Source organism: Coregonus lavaretus (genome assembly GCF_964263955.1).
Source record: "Coregonus lavaretus genome assembly, chromosome: 19".
In the NCBI taxonomy this organism is placed as follows: Eukaryota; Metazoa; Chordata; class Actinopteri; order Salmoniformes; family Salmonidae; genus Coregonus; species Coregonus lavaretus.
The window spans coordinates 14,332,591-14,356,685 of NC_140006.1; the positions used below are offsets into that span (position 1 = coordinate 14,332,591).

Sequence of the window (24,095 nt, forward strand, 5' to 3'; positions counted from 1 at the left end):
GCAAGGCACTTAACCCTAATTGCTTCTTTAAGTCGCTCTGGATAAGAGCGTCTGCTAAATGACTAAAATGTTTTAAAAAATGGAATGTACTACTGTTTTGTGTAGTGTCCAGTAGGTGTCACCATAGGAGAGGGCAGGATGCCATATTGGCATTGAATGTAATGTGCATTAGAGGTAAACCTATCAAAAGGGCGGTAGGTAGCCTAGCAGTTAGAGCATTGCGCCAGTAACCAAAAATGTGCTAGTTCGAATACCCAAGTCGACAGGGTGAAAAATCTGTATGTGCCCTTGAGCAAGGCACTTAACCCTAATTTGCTCCAGGTGCGCCGTACTAAATGGCTGACCCTGTAAAACAACACATTTCACTGCACCTATCCGGTGCATGACAATAAAACATCTTATTTTAATTTTTTTAGTTGGTAGCTAAACTGCACATGTCATGTAGGGATCAGGTCCAAGAGAAATAGACAAAACACTGCTAAATCCTTCTCCCTCCAATCTCCTGATTCTGCCTCCTCAACCCTCCTTCTCCTGCCTCTCTGAATCTTTTGACTCTCTATGTCCCCTATCCTCCCGGCCGGCTCGGTCCTCCCCTCCTGCTCCGTGGCTTGACGATTCATTGCGAGCTCACAGAACAGGGCTCCGGGCAGCCGAGCGGAAATGGAAGAAAACTAGACTCCCTGCGGACCTGTCATCTTTCCACTCCCTCCTCTCTACATTCTCTTCCTCCGTTTCTGCTGCTAAAGCCACTTTCTACCACTCTAAATTTCAAGCCTTTGCCTCTAACCCTAGGAAGCTCTTTGCCACCTTCTCCTCCCTGCTGAATCCTCCTCCTCCTCCCCCTCCCTCCTCCCTCTCTGTGGATGACTTCGTCAACCATTTTGAAAAGATTGACGACATCCGATCCTCATTTATTAAGTCAAATGACACCGCTGGTCCTGCTCACTCTGCCCTACCCTATACTTTGACTTCTTTCTCCCCTCTGTCTCCAGATGAAATCTTGCGACTTGTGACGGCCAGCCGCCCAACAACCTGCCCGCTTCACCCTATCCCCTCCTCTCTTCTCCAGACCATTTCCGGAGACCTTCTCCCTTACCTCATCTCGCTCATCAACTCATCCTTGTCCTCTGGCTATGTCCCTTCCATCTTCAAGAAAGCGAGAGTTGCACCCCTCCTCAAAAAACCTACACTTGATCCCTCCGATATCAACAACTACAGACCAGTATCCCTTCTTTCTTTTCTCTCCAAAACTCTTGAGCGTGCCGTCTATAGCCAACTCTCCTGCTATCTCTCTCAGAATGACCTTCTTGATCCAAACCAGTCAGGTTTCAAGACTGGTCATTCAACTGAGACTGCTCTTCTCTGTGTCACGGAGGCTCTCCGCACTGCTAAAGCTAACTCTCTCTCCTCTGCTCTCATCCTTCTAGACCTATCTGCTGCCTTTGATACTGTAAACCATCAGATCCTCCTCTCCACCCTCTCCGAGTTGGGCATCTCCGGCGCGGCTCACTCTTGGATTGCGTCCTACCTGACAGGTCGATCCTACCAGGTGGCGTGGCGAGAATCTGTCTCCGCACCACGTTCTCTCACCACTGGTGTCCCCCAGGGCTCAGTTCTAGGCCCTCTCCTATTCTCTCTATACACCAAGTCACTTGGCTCTGTCATATCCTCACATGGTCTCTCCTATCATTGCTACGCAGACGACACACAATTCATCTTTTCCTTTCCCCCTTCTGATAACCAGGTGGCGAATCGCATCTCTGCATGTCTGGCAGACATATCAGTGTGGATGTCGGATCACCACCTCAAGCTGAACCTCGGCAAGACGGAGCTGCTCTTCCTCCCGGGGAAGGACTGCCCGCTCCATGATCTCGCCATCACGGTTGACAACTCCATTTTGTCCTCCTCCCAGAGTGCAAAGAACCTTGGCGTGACCCTGGACAACACCCTGTCGTTCTCTGCTAACATCAAAGCGGTGACCCGATCCTGTAGGTTCATGCTCTACAACATTCGCAGAGTACGACCCTACCTTACACAGGAAGCGGCACAGGTCCTAATCCAGCCACTTGTTATCTCCCGTCTGGATTACTGCAATTCGCTGTTGGCTGGGCTCCCTGCCTGTGCCATTAAACCCCTACAACTCATCCAGAACGCTGCAGCCCGTTCAACCTTCCCAAGTTCTCTCACGTCACCCCGCTCCTCCGCACACTCCACTGGCTTCCAGTTGAAGCTCGCATCTGCTACAAGACCATGGTGCTTGCCTATGGAGCTGTGAGGGGAACGGCACCTCCTTACCTTCAGGCTCTGATCAGTCCCTACACCCAAACGAGGACATTGCATTCTTCCACCTCTGGCCTGCTGGTCCACCTACCTCTGCAGAAGCACAGTTCCCACTCAGTCCAGTCAAAACTGTTCGCTGCTCTGGCACCCCAATGGTGGAACAAGCTCCCTCACAACGCCAGGACAGCGGAGTCACTGACCACCTTCCGGAGACACTTGAAACCCTACCTCTTTAAGGAATACCTGGGATAGTATAAAAGTAATCATTCAAATTTTTTTCCTCAATTTGTCTGTCATAGTTGACGTGTACCTATGATGAAAATTACAGGCCTCTGTCATATTTTTAAGTGGGAGAACTTGCGCAATTGGTGGCTGACTAAATACTTTTTTTCCCCACTGTATATAAAAATAATAATAATAATAATAATAATAAAAAATAAAAAATAAAGTGGTTGTCCCACTGGCTATCATAAGGTGAATGCACCCATTTGTAAGTCGCTCTGGATAAGAGCGTCTGCTAAATGACGTAAATGTAAACATTTAAATGTAAGAGAATTGTAATAAGGATCTTGTATTAGTGGTCAGGGATTACTCCCACCTTCTCCCACATTAACAAGGCACCAAGTGACCTCTCTTGACCAGAACACTTAGCCCCTGTCATATTCCTGTAACTAATGTCTGCTCTAGATATAAACTCTGGCTATTTTAGGGTGGCACAAACACCATAATACAAAACAAGTACATAAATATTCTCAAATGTTGACATTAATCCACATCACAATCCACATTGCTAACTAACTGCCATGGATGTTTTCATACTCTCAAATGCTGTGAGTGTGTTACTGTCTCTGACCCATGCTGTTTTGCCATGAGATGAACAGCAGCAACACAACACTCACTGGCTGCGGTCTTATCAACAAGCCACATCAAATACCATTTTATTGGTCACATACACATATTTAACAGATGTTACTGCTGGTGTAGCAAAATGTTTGTGGTCCTAGCTCCAACAGTACAGTACTATCTAACAATTCACAACAATACACAAATCTAAAAGTTAAAGAATGGAATTAAGAAATATATAAATATTAGGACAAGCAATGTCGGAGTGGCATTGACTAAAATACAGTAGAATAGAATACAGTATATACAGTTGAAGTCAGAAGTTTACATACACCTTAGCCAAATACATTTAAACTCAGTTTTTCACAATTCCTGACATTTAATCCTAGTAAATATTCCCTGTCTTAGGTCAGTTAGAATCACCACTTTATTTTAAGAATGTGAAATGTCAGAATAATAGTAGAGAGAATGATTTATTTCAGCTTTTATTTCTTTCATCACATTCCCATTGGGTCAGAAGTTTACATACACTCAATTAGTATTTGGTAGCATTGCCTTTAAATTGTTTAACTTGGGTCAAACGTTTTGGGTTGCCTTCCACAAGCTTCCCACAATAAGTTGGGTGAATTTTGGCCCATTCCTCCTGACAGAGCTGGTGTAACTGAGTCAGGTTTGTAGGCCTCCTTGCTCGCACACACTTTTTCAGTTCTGCCCACACATTTTCTATAGGATTGAGGTCAGGGCTTTGTGATGGCCACTCTAATACCTTGACTTTGTTGTCCTTAAGCCATTTTGCCACAACTTTGGAAGTATGCTTGGGGTCATTGTCCATTTGTAAGACCCATTTGCGACCAAGCTTTAACTTTCTGACTGATGTCTTGAAATGTTGCTTCAATATATCCACATAATTTTCCTTCTTCATGATGCCATCTATTTTGTGAAGTGCACCAGTCCCTCCTGCAGCAAAGCACCCCCACAGCATGATGCTGCCACCCCCGTGCGTCATGGTTGGGATGGTGTTCTTCGGCTTGCAAGCAACCCCCTTTTTCCTCCAAACATTACGATGGTCATTATGGCCAAACAGTTCTATTTTTGTTTCATCAGACCAGAGGACATTTCTCCAAAAAGTACGATCTTTGTCCCCATGTGCAGTTGCAAACCGTAGTCTGGCTTTTTAATGGCGGTTTTGGAGCAGTGGCTTCTTCTTTGCTGAGCGGCCTTTCAGGTTATGTCGATATAGGACTCGTTTTGCTGTGGATATAGATACTTTTGTACCTGTTTCCTCCAGCATCTTCACAAGGTCTTTTGCTGTTGTTCTGGGATTGATTTGCACTTTTCGCACCAAAGCACGTTCATCTCCAGGAGACAGAACGTGTCTCCTTCCTGAGCGGTATGACGGCTGCGTGGTCCCATGGTGTTTATACTTGCGTACTATTGTTTGTACAGATAAACGTGGTACCTTCAGGTGTTTGGAAATTGCTCCCAAGGATGAACCAGACTTGGGGAGGTCTACAATTCCTTTTCTGAGGTCTTTCTTTTGATTTTCTCATGATGTCAAGCAAAGAGGCACTGAGTTTGAAGGTAGGCCTTGAAATATATCCACAGGTACACCTGCAAGATGTCAATTAGCCTATCAGAAGCTTCTAAAGCCATGACATCATTTTCTGGAATTTTCCAAGCTGTTTAAAGGCACAGTCAACTTAGTGTATGTAAACTTCTGACCCACTGGAATTGTGATACAGTGAATTATAAGTGAAATAATCTGTCTGTAAACAATTGTTGGAAAATTACTTGTGTCATGCACAAAGTAGATGTCCTAACCGACTTGCCAAAACTATAGTTTGTTAACAAGAAATTTGTGGAGTGGTTGAAAAACTAGTTTTAATGACTCCAACCTAAGTGTATGTAAACTTCCTACTTCAACTGTACATATGAGATGAGTAAAGCAGTATGTAAACATTATTAAAGTGACTAGTGTTCCATTATTAAAGTGTCCAGTGATTCCATGTCTATGTATATAGGGCAGCAGCCTCTAAGGTGCAGGGTTGAGTAACCGGGTGGTAGCCGGCTAGTGATGGCTATTTAACAGTCTGATGGACTTGAGATAGAAGCTGTTTTTCAGTCTCTCGGTCCCAGCTTTGATGCACCTGTACTGACCTCGCCTTCTGGATGATAGCGGGGTGAACAGGCCGTGGCTCGGGTGGTTGATGTCCTTGATGATCTTTTTGGCCTTCCTGTGACATCGGGTGCTGTAGGTGTCCTGGAGGGCAGGCAGTGTGCCCCCCGGTGATGCGTTGGGCAGACCGCACCACCCTCTGGAGAGCCCTGCGGTTGCGGGCGGTGCAGTTGCTGTACCAGGCGGTGATACAGCCCGACAGGATGCTCTCAATTGTGCATCTGTAAAAGTTTCTGAGGGTCTTAGGGGCCAAGTCGAATTTCTTCAGCCTCCTGAGGTTGAAGAGGTGCTGTTGCATACATGATAATTGTCATTATGGCAGTCAGTCAGAATGACACAACTATAAGATACATGTTTTTTTGACCAACTCAAAGTCAGTGTTTCTGTCTGTGTGACCCTAGTAAGGTCTTTTGCAAGAGTTCCGTGATGTCTGAGTGGCTCCTGTTATGAGAAAAACAAACCGCCATCTGGACAAGAGGAATACCAACGTCAGAATGCTTTTCATTGACTATAGCTCCTATTACACCGGCTCTGACGCTCGTCGGATGTGGCAGGGCTTGCAAACTATTACGGAATACAAAGGGAAACCCAGCCGCCAGCTGCCCAGTGATGCGAGCCTACCAGACGAGCTAAATGCCTTTTACGCCTGCTTGGAGGAAAGCAACACTGAAGCATGCATGAGAGCACCAGCTGTTCCGGACGACTGTGTGATCACGCTCTCCGTAGCCGATGTAAGCAAGACCTTTAAACAGGTCAACATTCACAAGGCCGCGGGGCCAGATGGATTACCGGGGCGTGTACTCAGAGCATGCGCGGACCAACTGGCAAGTGTCTTCTCTGACATTTTCAACCTCTCCCTGACCGAGTCTGTAATACCTACTGTGACGTCACGAGAGGCTACACAGCTTTCAGCGGGATTGCTCAAGTAGTGCAAGGAGACAAGGTTCAAACAAAACAAGGATTTTATTATAGGTCTTGGGAAATTAACGAAAATATAACAAAATTCTGTTCTCTTGTGGCTCTTTAAGGGTTAACAGTTCAGGGATGTCTCTTCCACATCCAAAATCATAATTCTCACTCGCTCACATAACTTTTCCCCAGCCTTACTGTAGTCCACGTTGCAGCTAGTGGCCAACCCAGCAAAAAGTCCTTCCAAATGTCTCTCACGTATTTCCACAGGTGCATATATCCAAAGGTGAGTATTTCCCAAAGGTAAGTATCTCCAAATCCTTATATTCCTCATGGAAGTGGACGTGCAGCACTCTTGTCCTCCAGAGAGCCCAGGTTGGAGACTGTGTTTCTTCACCCCCCACACACTCCCTCAGTGTGTCTCTTCCCTTCCCAAACCTTCAGCTCATCAGCTCCTGATTTGTTTCAGCTGCGTGGGAAGATTGGCCATAGAGGGGTGGAGTTCCCGACCATACCAGCAGATGGAGCCATAGCTGTCTGGGTTTGCAGCCATCTCAGGGGGATGTAACGTCCCTCCAGGACACAGCCTCTCGTGACATCACACATCCCCCTCCTCGGGACCGACGTCCTCGTCGGGGTAAAGGCAGTGAAGAAGGCATCACGCCGGGAGAGGGCGTCCGCATTGCCGTGGTGCTTGCCAGCCTGCTCTCTCTTCAACTCCTCCAACTCTAGGACCAGGGACTCAGCCTCCTGTTGTCTCTCCTTGAGTTTCTTACTGAACGCATCAGCCTTGGTTTTAGCAGAGTTTAGCTTCTGTTGAGCAGCTTTCAGTTCCTTCTCTCTCTCTGCCTCCGCATTCTTCATCTTGTTCTCCAACACCTTGTACTTCTCCTCTGCCTTCTTCTGGACCTCCTTACTACTGCGCAGGGTCTCCTCACACTCCTCGATGGTCCTGCGCAGCATCTCCAGCTCCTCCTGTTGCTTAGGGAAGGAGCTCTGTTGGAGTTTAGCCTGGAGGATATCTAACTCTTCTGTCTTCATGTCTAACTGTTGCTTTAACAAACGATACCTCTCAGCGGTCCCCTTCAGACCAGACAGTTCTTTGTCCAGATTCTGTAGCTCCGTCTCTGTGTCGGTCTGGGCACCTGCCATCCCTATCAGAGCCCGGGCGGGAGTGAGTAATTCGGAGGATTGCACCGGAGCCTTCCCAGGATGAGTCTTGCCTCTCCGTTTCCGAGGTACTCGGGTTATCCTCTCCTGAGACTCTCTCCAGAGTGGGTAAAAGGCTGGGCAGTCTCGTCCAATTAGGACAGGGACGGGGAGGGAATCAACCACCCCCGCCGTCGTGTGTATGGTTCCCCGTGTGCTGGTCATTGTAAGTTCAGTAATGGGGTATTCCCTGGTGTCCCCATGGACACAGGAAACTGGGAGGACTTTCCCCGGGGTCAGACACGTTGGGCCCACCAAATCCTTACGCACCAGGGTGGCCCGGCTACCAGAATCCAGTAAGGCCTCCACATCATGGTGATTCACAGTTACCGGGCAGTTGGGGGGGCGATCTGGGCCGCCATCTACGACTCCCAAGAGCGAGGCAAAACGGTGTGTGGGTGCTGAGCTGGAGGACTCCGCAGTGGGCATAGGTTCATCGGCTGGTTTCCCACACTGCCAGGAGATATGTCCCATCTCCCCACACCGGTAACACTGTCGAGTTTCCCCCTCCTGGTGTACTCTTCTTGGACCCGCCTGGTTTCTGGCTCCCCCTGGAGCCGGGATAAGTCCTGACGTGGCTGGGTTCGAGACCTTGGGGTCCTTTGGACGGGTTCTTCCCATTTGTGGTGGGGCCGCACTCCTGGGGTCTTTTCGGGAAGCATTCAGCATCTCCGCTGTGGCCTGGTACTTTTCCACAGCTTCCACTTGCACGGCAAGTGGTACCGGAGCACCAAGTCTAGGTCCAAAAGGCTCCTTAACAGCTTCTACCCCCAAGCTATAAGACTGCTGAACAATTAATAAAATGGCCACCTGGACTATTTACATTGATCCCCCCCCCTTTGTTTGTACACTGCTGCTACTCACTGTTTATTATCTATGCATTTTATTGTGTTACTTTTTTAATTTAATTTTTTACTTTATTTTGTTTAGTCAATATTTTCTTAACTCTATTTCTTGAACTGCATTGCTGGTTAAGGGCTTGTTAGTAAGCATTTCAAGGTAAGGTTGTATTCGGAGCCTGTGACAAATAAAATTTGATTTGATTTGAAGGAGTTCAAGTTGAGTAACATGTAGCCTCCACCCCGAAGACATGGTTGACCCCATGTCGTCTGTTTTAGAGGAACCTGTTTTGTCTCTCAGATCAGTCTAGTTTCCAGACAGCTCACAGATAACACTGGCATTATTCAGTGTTAGTGGTATAATGTGATGGGTACTCATTCCCCTCCTATTTCATTTAATTGGAATAATTTCTATCATTCTACTTCCTCTTGAATTTTCCCAAACTAATAGAAACAAAAATTATTCAATTGAATTTGATTTAATAACGAAGCATTCTGACAGTAAAATAATAAATTGACACCGCGGCCAAGTTAATTGGTTCAATATTAGCATTTCAAGCAAATGGTGTTAAATTGTTCATTTAGGCAGAAAAAATAGCTGTCGAGTGTGCTGACAACAGGATGCTGGAGATTCCTCATTTTAAAAATCACGGCAACTCGGAGAATGTGGGTCGATCACTATTGTCGATTGCTTGAATTTGAGGCTGTCAAAGATTGCAATGGCATAGGCTATATTGTCTGCATCCAATCTGAATCGCCCTCATCGCTAGGCTATATAATGCATACATTTTTTAAACAAATAAAATCACTTTGGGACAAATGAAAAGAAACTTGTCATAGGCAAGTTCTATTGATCTTGTACAACATACATTCTTGGAAATAAGTCGTTTACTGATACTGTAAATTGCTTGCCATTGCCAGCCTACTATTGTTATTTTCGATGTGCACCAGCCAGTGTGTACAGTAGTGTGTACAGTGGCCTATTTCCGCTCCATAGACTATTTCTGCTAGTTGGTGATTTTGCGTAACCTGCAACTTCTTTAAGAGGCTCCTCTGTCCTCCACTCGTTACCTGTATTAATGGCACCTGTTTGAACTTGTTATCAGTATAAAAGACACCTGTCCACAACCTCAAACAGTCACACTCCAAACTCCACAATGGCCAAGACCAAAGAGCTGTCAAAGGACACCAGAAACAAAATTGTAGACCTGCACCAGGCTGGGAAGACTGAATCTGCAATAGGTAAGCAGCTTGGTTTGAAGAAATCAACTGTGGGAGCAATTATTAGGAAATGGAAGACATACAAGACCACTGATAATCTCCCTCGATCTGGGGCTCCACGCAAGATCTCACCCCGTGGGGTCAAAATGATCACAAGAACAGTGAGCAAAAATCCCAGAACCACACGGGGGGACCTAGTGAATGACCTGCAGAGAGCTGGGACCAAAGTAACAAAGCCTACCATCAGTAACACACTACGCCGCCAGGGACTCAAATCCTGCAGTGCCAGATGTGTCCCCCTGCTTAAGCCAGTACATGTCCAGGCCCGTCTGAAGTTTGCTAGAGTGCATTTGGATGATCCAGAAGAGGATTGGGAGAATGTCATATGGTCAGATGAAACCAAAATAGAACTTTTTGGTAAAAACTCAACTCGTCGTGTTTGGAGGACAAAGAATGCTGAGTTGCATCCAAAGAACACCATACCTACTGTGAAGCATGGGGGTGGAAACATCATGCTTTGGGGCTGTTTTTCTGCAAAGGGACCAGGACGACTGATCCGTGTAAAGGAAAGAATGAATGGGGCCATGTATCGTGAGATTTTGAGTGAAAACCTCCTTCCATCAGCAAGGGCATTGAAGATGAAACGTGGCTGGGTCTTTCAGCATGACAATGATCCCAAACACACCGCCCGGGCAACGAAGGAGTGGCTTCGTAAGAAGCATTTCAAGGTCCTGGAGTGGCCTAGCCAGTCTCCAGATCTCAACCCCATAGAAAATCTTTTTTTTTTTTTTCTTTTTTTTTTTTTCCACCTTTATTTAACCAGGTAAACCAGTTGAGAACAAGTTCTCATTTACAACTGCGACCTGGCCAAGATAAAGCAAAGCAGTGCGATAAAAACAACAACACAGAGTTACATATGGGGTAAAACAAAACAAAGTCAAAAAAATACAACAGAAATACATATATATACAGTGTGTGCAAATTTAGCAAGTTATGGAGGTAGAATCCATAGAAAATCTTTGGAGGGAGTTGAAAGTCTGTGTTGCCCAGCGACAGCCTGAAAACATCACTGCTCTAGAGGAGATCTGCATGGAGGAATGGGCCAAAACACCAGCAACAGTGTGTGAAAACCTTGTGAAGACTTACAGAAAACGTTTGACCTGTGTCATTGCCAACAAAGGGTATATAACAAAGTATTGAGAAACTTTTGTTATTGACCAAATACTTATTTTCCACCATAATTTGCAAATAAATTCATTAAAAATCCTACAATGTGATTTTCTGGATTTTTTTCTTCTCATTTTGTCTGTCATAGTTGACGTGTACCTATGATGAAAATGACAGGCCTCTCTCATCTTTTTAAGTGGGAGAACTTGCACAATTGGTGGCTGACTAAATACTTTTTTCCCTGTATATAATTATACTGAAAAAAATATAAACGCAATATGTAAAGTGTTGGTTTCATGAGCTGAAATAAAAGATCTGAGAAATGTTCCATACGCACAAAAAGCTTATTTCTCTTAAATGTTGTGCACAAATGTGTTTAAATCCCTGTTAGTGAGCATTTTACTTGGGAAATAGGATGACCTTAAAACATGACCTTAAAACATGTAAGCATGTCAACCCACTGTTTTCCACTGTTTTCCACCACAGAACACCAGAAAATGGCCAAAAAGAGTACAACCAGCTCACCTGCTTTTACACTGATTTAACAATTAGATGTTCAATGTTTCTTTTGAAAACACTATATATCTTTTTAGTGTGAATAGTTTACCATATTAAAACCAGTTCAGTTCATGTAACAGGGTTGACCATAAAAGGGACAGGTTAAAAACATTAAAATGAATCACTAATCACATTAAATAAATAACAATCTTCAGAAATGACTGTGTCAAACAAGAAAATAACTAGGGCTTTACAATGATGGTGAAAACTAGGAGAAATGTTGGGGTGAAGTGGGTTAAAATCCTCCTAGAAGTCACAGATGGTGCACAAAGGGACATGTCAAAATGCTGAATTTTGGCACCTTAGCAAGTCAAATCAAATCAAATTTTATTGGTCGCATACACATACAGTATTTAGCAGATGTTATGGTGGGTGTAGTGAAATTCTTGTGTTCCTTGCTCCAGCAGTGTAGTAATCTTTATTCATATAAAAAAATCTGCTGAATTTTCCATGTGGTCTATATTTAATCTGTTATTTTTTTAGCCACCCTTCTTTCTCAGACACAGTATACACATTTACACCCCTCACAAAGTACCACCCTTTTGTCACCCATCACATTTTTGATTGTACTGGGCCTTTAAAGATTTATTGGACACAATACATGTCTGCTAATTTGTTCTTTGTGTTCCCACTTTTCTATTCAATGAGTACTGGTGTTTACATTCCTCATATACAGTATCTCAAGCATTCTTAAATTGTTTGTTTTGCTTGGCTACATCAGACATGTAGAAGTTCATAGGTGTGAATGAGATGTTTCACGTGTTTCTGTGTGTGTGATTCTGACACCCTCTCCCTCCCTGCCTCTCCCAGGTTCCTGCGTCTGTGGATCGCGGTGTTGGTGATCTACCCCACCAACCAGGCTGTAATCGCCCTCACCTTCTCCAACTACGTCCTGCAGCCCCCCTTCCCCCCGTCTGTCTACGTGAGTCCCTCAGAGAACAGCATCAGGGGTCATTATTGCAATTATCTACCAGAAGATCTCCCATCATGTTACAGCCGTTGTTGACAATAAAGTTGTATTGTATTGTATTTTTTGTCATTTTTGTTCTCTCTTTCTCAGAATTACTCCCATATTACCAAATCTAGTATAGTGTTACTATAGGCCACGTGTGATGTGTTGTTGTATACATGTGATGTGTTGCTGTATACATGATGTGTTGCTGAATGCTATGTTGTGAGATGTGACTCTCTTCCTCCCTTCCTCCCAGTGTTGCTGACGTGGGTGGACTGCTCCAGTGTGCGCTGGGCCACACGTGTTCAGGATGTCTTCACTACTGGGAAGCTGCTGGCCCTGGGCTTATCATCATTATGGGCTTTGTGCAGATCTGCAAAGGTAGGCTCTCCCTGTCCCTGTCTCTGTCTCACTCATTCATTTTGTGTATCTGTAACTGTTGATTTGTTTTATCACTCACTTCACATTTACATACTCTTTTCCCAGTCAAAACTGTTCGCTGCTCTGGCACCCCAATGGTGGAACAAGCTCCCTCATGACGCCAGGACAGCGGAGTCACTCACCACCTTCCGGAGACATTTGAAACCCCACCTCTTTAAGGAATACCTGGGATAGGATAAAGTAATCCTTCTACCCCCCCCCCCCCCATTGTAAAGTGGTTATCCCACTGGCTATAAGGTGAATGCACCTATTTGTAAGTCGCTCTGGATAAGAGCGTCTGCTAAATGACGTAAATGTAAATGTAAATGTATGTCGACTGGGCCCACTGACATACTTCACAGCCTTAATCTTTGTCTCCCCCTGCTGGACAAAGTGTATCTGAGGCCACTACTAAGACTGAGCAGCTAGTCTGCTCTGTTATTCACCCAGAAAATTTGAAACACTCAGTAGTAATCACAAGATGTGAGAGGGGAAATATGGCTAAAGAAATGTAAAGTAGTGCCAGAACGCCACAATACTGTTAACTCCTGCTTTCCGCGGGATTGCATTATCCCGATGTGAGAGAGGGGATTAAAGTCCACATACCTCTTCATCCCACTCATAATCCCTGACCACGCTCCATACATCCGGCCAAACCTAACACACACACACACACACTCATATGATTCCACCACCCACCCACTCTGTGTTGTGTTTTGTGTGTCTACCCAGGAAAGTATAACTGGCTGGAGCCGGCGCATGCGTTTGAGACGTTCCAGCCGTACGACAATGGCCAGATAGCCCTGTCCTTCCTGCAGGGCTCCTTTGCCTACAGGGGATGGAACTTCCTCAACTATGTCACAGAGGAGCTTGTCGACACCTAAAGGTGAGTTAGACCCCCAACTTCACCGAAATCAATGTGACAAATTGCACACTGTCTCAACAGTGTAGCATCACATGCACACCCAATCCTTCCAGTCTCATGTCTGGTTATCCTAGTCAACCATGATTTCTACCTATAACTCTGTATTACAGTTGAGACTGTGTCCTGTTAGGCCTGTGTTATCAAATCTGATAGTACAGTAGTTCACACAGACACCACCACCAGAACCCCAGATCTTAAACCCTGTTCTCTCTGTTTGACAGGAACCTTCCTTGGGCCATCTTCATCTCCATCCCCCTGGTGACGTTCGTCTACGTGTTCGCCAACATCGCCTACGTCACCGCCATGAGTCCTCAGGAGCTGCTGGCCTCCAACGCCGTCGCCGTGGTGCGAAGCTCCGCCCCTGTATAGCTGTTGGGAATGGTTGCTGTTGAGAATGATCATGCAGCTTGGTCTGATGCCTGCTCATCTGTGGCTCTGTCTGCCTTCGGGGGGGGGGGGGGGGGGTTCCTCTTCACCTCGTCGCGGTCAGTCCATCCGTCTTGCTCTCTCTGTCCGTCGTCTTTTTGTGTGCTGCTCTCACACTGTCTGTAATTAACATTCCCCATACTTGCCTCCTGTCTGTAGTGCGTCTTTCATACATGTGTTATGGGAATACCTGACCCAATCTTTTCTCAATTTCTGTATTTTCATCTCTCCGTGCCTCTATATCTATTATTAACCAGGTTTCCATCCAACCTTTTTATCTACAGTTAAAGTCGGAAGTTTACATACACTTAGGTTGGAGTCATTAAAACTCGTTTTTCAACCACTCCACAAATGTCTTGTTAACAAACTATAGTTTTGGCAAGTCGGTTAGGACAACTACTTTGTGCATGACACAAGTAACTTTTCCAACAATTGTTTACAGACAGATTATTTCACTTATAATTCACTGTATCACAATTCCAGTGGTCAGAAGTTTACATACACTAAGTTGACTGTGCCTTTAAACAGCTTGGAAAATTCCAGAAAATTATGTCATGGCTTTAGAAGCTTCTGATAGGCTAATTGACATAATTTGAGTCAATTGGAGGTGTACCTGTGGATGTATTTCAAGGCCTACCTTCAAACTCAGTGCCTCTTTGCTTGACATCATGGGAAAATCAAAAGAAATCAGCCAAAAAATTGCTACTAATTGAGTGTATGTAAACTTCTGACCCACTGGGAATGTGATGAAAGACATAAAAGCTGAAATAAATCATTCTCTCTACTATTATTCTGACATTTCACATTCTTAAAATAAAGTGGTGATCCTAACTGACCTAAGACAGGGAATTTTTACTAGGATTAAATGTCAGGAATAGTGAAAAATTGAGTTTAAATGTATTTGGCTAAGGTGTATGTAAACTTTCGACTTCAACTGTATGTTGCGAGTGGATGGATGTCACGACAGGCCTGATGAAAACGGAAAATTTGTCTGTAAACTTTCCAAACGTTGACTAAACAAATTACGCTAGACAAGGTGGGATCTTTTTGTGTCTGTAAAATGTATTATGTGAGAAATGGCTGTGGAAATGCCTTTATGAGAAAATATTGATATAATAACCATCCTATCTAAGTAAACTTCAACATGATATGTTGTGTGGTCTTCCCACTACGACTCAGGAAAGCATGCAGTTTATTAGGCTACAGATGAAATAAGTTATAATGAACTTCACAGGGAGGTGAATGTGCACAGTGATCTTGATGCTCCATTCCAATAAATATCGAGGGTCTTATTCTGGTTACATGATGATCGATGCTGCCGTTTGACAAATACAAATAATCTCACTCTTTTGTCCATAATAATCACATTTTGTAGGTAACCTACCTGCACTGTATCTGCAAGCTGTTGGCTAGAGCGCACGTGCCAAGACCAGAGCGGGGACATTCGCTATATAACACATTTTTATTTGTGACAAAACCATCAGTAGAGTTGAAAATGCGATGGAAACCCATTTAACTTGTCCTTTTTATTCGGTACATGGGAATTTAACAGCAAAAGTTAATTTGATGTGCTCTATGTCATCACGCACAGACCTTTATCCGCAACAAGTCAGTTTGATGGAAACATCTCTGATGGGAAAATGTGAATATTATTACCCCCTTTTTCCTCCCCAATTTCGATCTTGTCTCATCGCTGCAACTCCCCAACGGGCTCGGGAGGCGAAGGTCGAGTCATGCATCCTCCGAAACATCACCCGCCAAACCACGCTTCTTAACACCCGCCCGCTTAACCCGGAAGCCAGCCGCACCAATGTGTCGGAGGAAACACCATTCAACTGACGACTGAGGTCAGCCTGCAGGCGCCCAGCCCACCACAAGGAGTCGCTAGAGTGCGATGAGCCAAGTAAAGCCCCCCTGGCCAAACCCTCCCCTAACCCAGGCGACACTTGGCCAATTGTGCGCCGCCCTATGGGACTCCCGATCACGGCAGGTTGTGATACAGCCCAGGAACGAATCCGGGTCTGTAGTGACGCCTCTAGCACTGCGATGCAGCGCCTTAGACTGCTGCGACACTCGGGAGGCCCCGTGCATATTGTTTTTATGCAGATTTTTGAATATTTGCATGACAATCTGTCGCCAATTGAATGGAAACCTACTGCCTTGCTTTAATGTCCAATTTGTCATCACCTGTGTTGTACAGTATATTGTATCAACGTACTGTTTCCTCATTCATTGTGTGCCCAAAAGCATCAAAACAAGGAGAACTGTTTTTCCAATTTCTCAGTGCTGACTTTGTGTTAATGTTGTTCTTCACACTCTCTCTCATTCAGGCTGGAGCGAGGGAAGGCCATCTCCCCCGACTCCTGGCCATGATTCATGTGAAACGCTGCACCCCCGATACCAGCCATTCTATTCACTGTGAGTCCTACTTACTCTACCTGACAACAACGCATCGCTCTTCCTCAGTCTCTCACACATACTTACACACCTACAAACATATGATACCAGTTCACGCTGTGCCTCTCTTTCTATGTACTCTGATCTCTCAAGGGTATACTTTTCATTATTTTCAGTGTATATCCACCATACTGATGCTGTGTCCCAGTGACATGTATACCCTTATTAACTACAGTGGGGAGAACAAGTATTTGATACACTGCCGATTTTGCAGGTTTTCCTACTTACAAAGCATGTAGAGGTCTGTAATTTTTATCATAGGTACACTTCAACTGTGAGAGACAGAATCTACAATCCAGAAAATCACATTGTATGATTTTTAAGTAATTAATTGTCATTTTATTGCATGACATAAGTATTTGATACATCAGAAAAGCAGAACTTAATATTTGGTACAGAAACCTTTGTTTGCAATTACAGAGATCATACATTTCCTGTAGGTCTTGACCAGGTTTGCACACACTGCAGCAGGGATTTTGGCCCACTCCTCCATACAGACCTTCTCCAGATCCTTCAGGTTTCGGGGCTGTCGCTGGGCAATACGGAATTTCAGCTCCCTCCAAAGATTTTCTATTGGGTTCAGGTCTGGAGACTGGCTAGGCCACTCCAGGACCTTGAGATGCTTCTTACGGAGTCACTCCTTAGTTGCCCTGGCTGTGTGTTTCGGGTCGTTGTCATGCTGGAAGATCCAGCCATGACCCATCTTCAATGCTCTTACTGAAGGAAGGAGGTTGTTGGCCAAGATCTCGCGATACATGGCCCCATCCATCCTCCCCTCAATACGGTGCAGTCGTCCTGTCCCCTTTGCAGAAAAGCATCCCCAAAGAATGATGTTTCCACCTCCATGCTTCACGGTTGGGATGGTGTTCTTGGGGTTGTACTCATCCTTCTTCTTCCTCCAAACACGGCGAGTGGAGTTTAGACCAAAAAGCTATATTTTTGTCTCATCAGACCACATGACCTTCTCCCATTCCTCCTCTGGATCATCCAGATGGTCATTGGCAAACTTCAGACGGGCCTGGACATGTAATGGCTTGAGCAGGGGGACCTTGCGTGCGCTGCAGGATTTTAATCCATGATGGCGTAGTGTGTTACTTATGGTTTTCTTTGAGACTGTGGTCCCAGCTCTCTTCAGGTCATTGACCAGGTCCTGCCCTGTAGTTCTGGGCTGATCCCTCACCTTCCTCATGATCATTGATGCCCCACGAGGTGAGATCTTGCATGGAGCCCCAGACCGAGGGTGATTGACCGTCATCTTGAACTTCTTCCATTTTCTAATAATTGCGCCAACAGTTGTTGCCTTCTCACCAAGCTGCTTGCCTATTGTCCTGTAGCCCATCCCAGCCTTGTGCAGGTCTACAATTTTATCCCTGATGTCCTTACACAGCTCTCTGGTCTTGGCCATTGTGGAGAGGTTGGAGTCTGTTTGATTGAGTGTGTGGACAGGTGTCTTTTATACAGGTAACGAGTTCAAACAGGTGCAGTTAATACAGGTAATGAGTGGAGAACAGTAGGGCTTCTTAAAGAAAAACTAACAGGTCTGTGAGAGCCGGAATTCTTACTGGTTGGTAGGTGATCAAATACTTATGTCATGCAATAAAATGCAAATTAATTACTTAAAAATCATACAATGTGATTTTCTGGATTTTAGATTCCGTCTCTTACAGTTGAAGTGTACCTATGATAAAAATTACAGACCTCTACATGCTTTGTAAGTAGGAAAGCCTGCAAAATCGGCAGTGTATCAAATATACACTGTATGTGGGCTTCATAAACTACCTTTTCTATGGGGTCACTGTCGCTGGGCAGATTGTGCTGCGCATCAAACAGCCAGACCTGTAACGGCCTATCAAGTTAAACCCACCATATATGTGCACTGAATCCTGTTGGACAAGGTTATTGCTTGCTTGCACATTTTGTGAGGAGCATGATTTTGATAGGAATGCTTGACTGCAGTCAGGACAGTATTGAGTAATGAGTCTACTCTTGTTTATGACAAGTTACACGCTGACACATATGCACAATGCCATCATGTTCAAAGCACGTGTTGTGTTCTCTGTGCATTGTTCAATTGTACTCTGTACTTTGTGTTTGTATTACAATTAATTTATATGTTTGTGTGTTAGATGTATAGACTCATTAATTCATAAATGACGTATGGGATTATTTTGTTGTTTTCGTTTTTGGTCAACAGAGACTATAAAATCACCAGAAATTCAGGTTTAAAATCTGTTAATTTAGAAAATCTGTTCCCAAGTATATATTAAAAAGAGATGTGATCGTGTCTCAATGTAACCAATGTATGAAATGATTGTTCTTTTAAAATACAACCCTTTTTGGGCTTAATTGTGGTCAGTTTTCAGTGTACAAATTATTATCATTATGTTCCGGACCCCGACCATCCGCTCTGACAAAAATCGGCCCGCGGCTGAATCTATTTGCCTATCCTGGTGTATAGTTTGTGTATAGTTTGCTTGTGTATAGATTGTTGACTGTCCTGTCATCATGTGCGCCTGGTGTGGCCAGTGATCTACCTGCTGTTCTGGGCCTTCCTGCTCATCTTCTCCCTGTACTCTGAGCTAGTGGTGTGTGGTATCGGCCTGGCCATCATGTTGACTGGACTCCCTGTCTACTTCCTGGGTATCCACTGGGACAACAAGCCCCAATGCTTCAACACCTTCATAGGTACGACAACCATTCATATGTGGTCAGGACAAACTTGGGGACCTAGTAAAGTAGCTCATAACAGTGCAGTGCAAAGTTGTGTGAAATGTTTAGCCCTTACGATTATATTGATATTTAATCTCTCTTTTATTTGTCGCTCTTTCACAGTGGCGGTGCGTGGGTAAAATCAATGGGGAAGCAAAACAAAAGCCACATTACAACCTATGTGTTGTGATAATTGCGTTGTTTGCTCTATAACCTGTTAGTTCATATGCCTTGCGATCGCGATATATAGGCCTAAAGGCAGAGACAATAAGAAGACACAGTGGCAGAATAAATTCAACTACACCCTTTGTTTCGTCACAAAACCGGAGCGCAACCTCTGTCTGGTGAAGTCCACAAAGCATATTGCATGTAACAAACAGTTACATGACCTACAGCATGGTCAAGCAAGTTAATGTTTAGAACATTTTCGGACCACTAAACAACTATTGATTTAGAACCACGGAGAGTTACCGCAAGTCGCAAAGAAAACAGAAGCTGCCTCCACTATTCCAGCACCATTTCAACTTCAACATCATCAAATCACTTATGCTTAGTCTAATACAGTGACAACTAAAAGATCCCAAAAACAATTTAGTCCAATCAACGTAAGCTAAATATGATGTGGCTGTCCATGATTCTGATTTCTGTGTGTGTGTATGCATACACCTTCATGCAAGTATAAAAAACATGTTGACTCACTCTACTTGTAGAGAAATGCCAATGCCATCCTCCTCTCTTTCATGTTGCCGAAACGGTCTATGATTGTCATACAGTACACACTTTTCGTTTTTTGTTGTCCTAGGCTACCTGGCTAAAATGCTTGCCCGCTAGCCTAACTTCCTTTTCATGGGCAACGTTAGCTAGTTAACATTAGGCTTCTACATCTAGCTACATATTGAACTTCCATCCTCTCAGGCCAGAGGCACAATGAATGACTTAATGGTTGGATCAGAATTGCCGTTATAATCATTAGCCAGTATGGAGAATGAAGTAAAACCATGAGTCCAAATCCCTATCTCCATAATCGGCTAATTTAAGAAAGGGCCAATTTTAGCTAGCTAGCTAGCCCCTTAAGGACAACAACACAACGAGATGCAACAATTCAAGTTCTTTCTGTCAATGACGTATGCTCTCAATGCGATTTGATAAGAGTGACGCCAAATCCAAACTGGCTTCCCTTTACACTTATTTTGGTGCGCCAGGACCATTCACAGTTGAGCTCACTCAATTATTTTATACTTTTTTCTATCAAGGGGGCCTGGCTTCCCTTGGCATCCATGAATACACGCCACCGGGCTCTCACTCTCTTTGTCTCTCCTCACTTCCTTCTCCCACCCAGGTAAGATGACCCACGTGTGCCAAAAGTTCTGTGTGGTGGTATATCCAGACATGGGCGAAAGCAGAAACGTACGGAATGAGCGATCGGAACAGGGACAAAAAGAAGAAGAAGAAGAAGAAGAAGAAGAAGAAGAAGAAGAAGAAGAAGAAGAAGAAGAAGAAGAAGAAGAACTGGGGAAGGCATTAAACCCATCTGAATGAACAATGGGACAGACAGAAACACAGATGAAGACATTTAGTAAGGGGGTACCGAGAGAGAGAGGGAGACTTCAAAAGATGGACAGAGACACTCAAGGAGATATGCTATAGCACTGGGTTCTCTCTTAAATGTTGACTGGCCTTAAGACTTTACAAATCTGCCTCAGTGCATACTACTGCCCATTCCCAGGAATCTGAGGTGCAATGTCAATATATTGGACGGATAAATGTATTTTTTTTAATATTCAGATGTAACGATCATTTCCTGTAGGACAGGTTTCCCAAACACAGTCCTCGGGAACCCAAGGGGTGCACGTTTTGTTTTTTGCCCAAGCACTACACAGCTGATTCAAATAATCAACTTATCATCAAGCTTTGATAATTTGAATCAGCTGTGTAGCGTTAGGGCAAAAACCAAAACATGCACCCCTTGGGGTCCCGAGGACTGAGTTTGGGAAACGTTGCTGTAGGATCAATTTTTTGGGGGGGGGGTCAATTTTGTACTGTATTGTCTTATTTTTATTTTGGTATCTGTTGTGTTATTTCTGTTTTGGTTGTGGCAAAGTTGTTTTTATGTTTAAGATTTATCTTAAAATATATTGTTTCCCACAAGACACCAAAACAATTGTCATTCCCAAAATGTTTTTGTTTTACTGTATTTCTTTTGTTATCACCCCTTTTCATTGGCTTATGTTATGGTTATACATGAGCGTAATATATTTTCTGGAGTCTATTCTTCAACATACTGTACTGTAGAGGGCAGGTGTATGGAAAACTCCTAAATGATCAGATCGTTTTATGTGATGATAAAGCCACTTTAAAGTGATGTTATCTCTCTCTCTCACAACTTGTCATTATGCATTGATGTTCAGGATTTTATTTTTAATCCTTGCAAAAGAACTAGCAAGACCCGAGCCCTTGATCATGACTCTCAGTTCCATTACATTACATGTAAGAGTCATTGGACGAAGGAGTCTTCTGTAGGGGGGAGTTTTGTTAAGATCCCCTACGCTCGGTCTGAACATTAATATGCATCGCTTGCGGTACGGTTTTGGAAGCATAAGGACGTTTATCTTTTATATCAGCGAGAAATAATAATAAATAAATAAAAGTTAAATTGATACACACCTTGATAGGGTTAGGGTTAATGTTCCCACACAGCCATGTTACAGCGCTTGTTTACGGAAAACAGATGGAAGACGAGGCGACCTGTGGTAATTAGCTATCTAGCATGCTCCGAACACCGGTGTAAGCGTAACTTGGGAAGTGTAGCAGAAGTGTAGTCTCATTAGATGGAGGCACCCATAGATGTATGGATCTGTGCAAAACTGCAACAATAAGTGTATCTTTTTTTTGAAGGATTCTTTCTCGCTGATGAAAGATAATGCCATATGTTTCGAAAGCTGTAGCGCAAGAGATGATTATTGACCTTTCTAGACATTAAAACACAGTGTCGGAATTGTAGTTCACATGAGGCAATCGTGGGTGAAGCTAATGGCTGAGAACTGTAGTGAGAAGGCAGAATGCTTGCTGCCTAGTTTTTGAGAGCTAGCATGACCCATGCACTGAATGTAATAATTATGTAAACAATTGAAAATTAACATGCCCACTCACACTGTCTCCTTGTAATGCTGGGAAGTGCCATACTGATAGTTTATTTCACATTAGAAGCCTCCCACAAACACAATTACCTTTGCTCCATTTATGTAGTCAGATGTATGCTTCAGAGGCCATTACTTAACTTTCCATGTGATATTCACAGGGCCGGCCCGCTCATTAGGCAGGATTAGGTACGCGCCTGTGGAGGCAGATTGACAAAGGCAGCATTTTCTGAGCTAAACTGACCAAGATGCACCTCCAACAACACATAAAACCTCACACAATTACAATTTCTTTCAACCAGTGGCATATGGGCTTTTTAGGTGAGCGCTGATGCCGCCCTGTGATAAGCAGTGCCCGCTTTGTCAAAGGCAGGGGAGCAAAATATTTTGCTTGTCCATTCCCAGCGCTCCTCTCCAGGGTGATGTTGGAGAGTCAAAAAAATGTAGCAGATATAGCCAGGGTAAAACATGAGCCATTCACAATAATTCAAGCAGACTGTCAAGAAACGTCAAGCCATTACATCACTTTTTATCATTACCACATGTCAGAGTCATGAAAAATGAGCGAATGGACTTGAAAACAGGTGGTATAGACTACTCTCAAATGCGATGTGGTTCTACGAGAACAGTCGAATTTTGCCAAGGCAGAGATGAGCGGCTGACACCGAAACGCGCCAGTGGATGCATCAATTCTGGCCTAAAACAATAGCCAAATTTGTCATTACACTTTTTGGTGTTTTGTGTAACAGATGTCTCTTTCCATTCACCTCATACAGTTGAAGTCGGAAGTTTACATACACCTTAGACAAAAAGGACAATAAATTATCTATAGGATTGAGGTCAGGGCTTTGTGACGGCCACTCCAATACCTTGACTTTGTTGTCCTTCAGCCATTTTGCCACAACTTTGGAAGTATGCTTGGGGTCATTGTCCATTTGGAAGACCCATTTGCGACCAAGCTTTAACTTCCTGACTGATGTCTTGAGATGTTGCTTCAATATATCCACATAATTTTCCTTCCTCATGATGCCATCTATTTTGTGAAGTGCACCAGTTCCTCCTGCAGCAAAGCACCCCCACAGCATGATGCTGCCACCCACGTGCTTCACGATTGGGATGGTGTTCTTCGGCTTGCAAGCTTCCCCTTTTTCCTCCAAACATAACGATGGTCATTATGGCCAAACAGTTCTATTTTTGTTTCATCAGACCAGAGGACATTTCTCAAAAAAGTAAGATCTTTGTCCCAATGTGCAGTTGCAAACCGTAGTCTGTCTTTTTTATGGCAGTGGCTTCTTCCTTGCTGAGCGGCCTTTCAGGTTATGTCGATATAGGACTCGTTTTACTGTGGATATAGATACTTTTGTACCTGTTTCCTCCAGCATCTTCACAGGGTCCTTTGCTGTTGTTCTGGGATTGATTTGCACTTTTCGCACCAAAGTACGTTCATCTCTAGGAGACAGAACGTGTCTCCTTCCTGAGCGATATGCATGGTCCCATGGTGTTTATACTTGAGTAATATTGTTTGTACAGATGAACGTGGTACCTTCAGGCATTTGGAAATTGCTCCCAAGGATGAACCAGACTTGTGGAGGTCTACAATTTCTTTTCTGAGGTCTTGGCTGATTTATTTTGATTTTCCCATGATGTCAAGCAAAGAGGCATTGAGTTTGAAGATAGGCCTTGAAATACATCCACAGGTACATCTCCAATTGAATCAAATTATGTCAATTAGCCATCAGCCATGGCATCATTTTCTTAGTGTAGGTAAACTTCTGACGCACTGGAATTGTGATACAGTGAATTATAAGTGAAATAATCTGTCTGTAAACAATTGTTGGAAAAAATACTTGTGTCATGCACAAAGTAG

At 44.0% G+C, this 24,095-nt stretch overlaps 1 pseudogene across 1 annotated transcript; it reads left to right on the forward strand.

Moving 5' to 3' along the window:
* Positions 1-8,507: 8,507 nt before the first annotated feature.
* On the forward strand, positions 8,508-22,890 carry LOC311146976 (large neutral amino acids transporter small subunit 2-like; annotated as a pseudogene). The gene is made up of 11 exons: positions 8,508-8,524; positions 12,013-12,152; positions 12,411-12,535; positions 13,307-13,460; positions 13,721-14,027; positions 16,256-16,343; positions 16,499-16,556; positions 18,145-18,220; positions 18,867-19,067; positions 20,431-20,498; positions 22,858-22,890. The product of its transcript is annotated as a large neutral amino acids transporter small subunit 2-like (transcript).
* Positions 22,891-24,095: the final 1,205 nt, after the last annotated feature.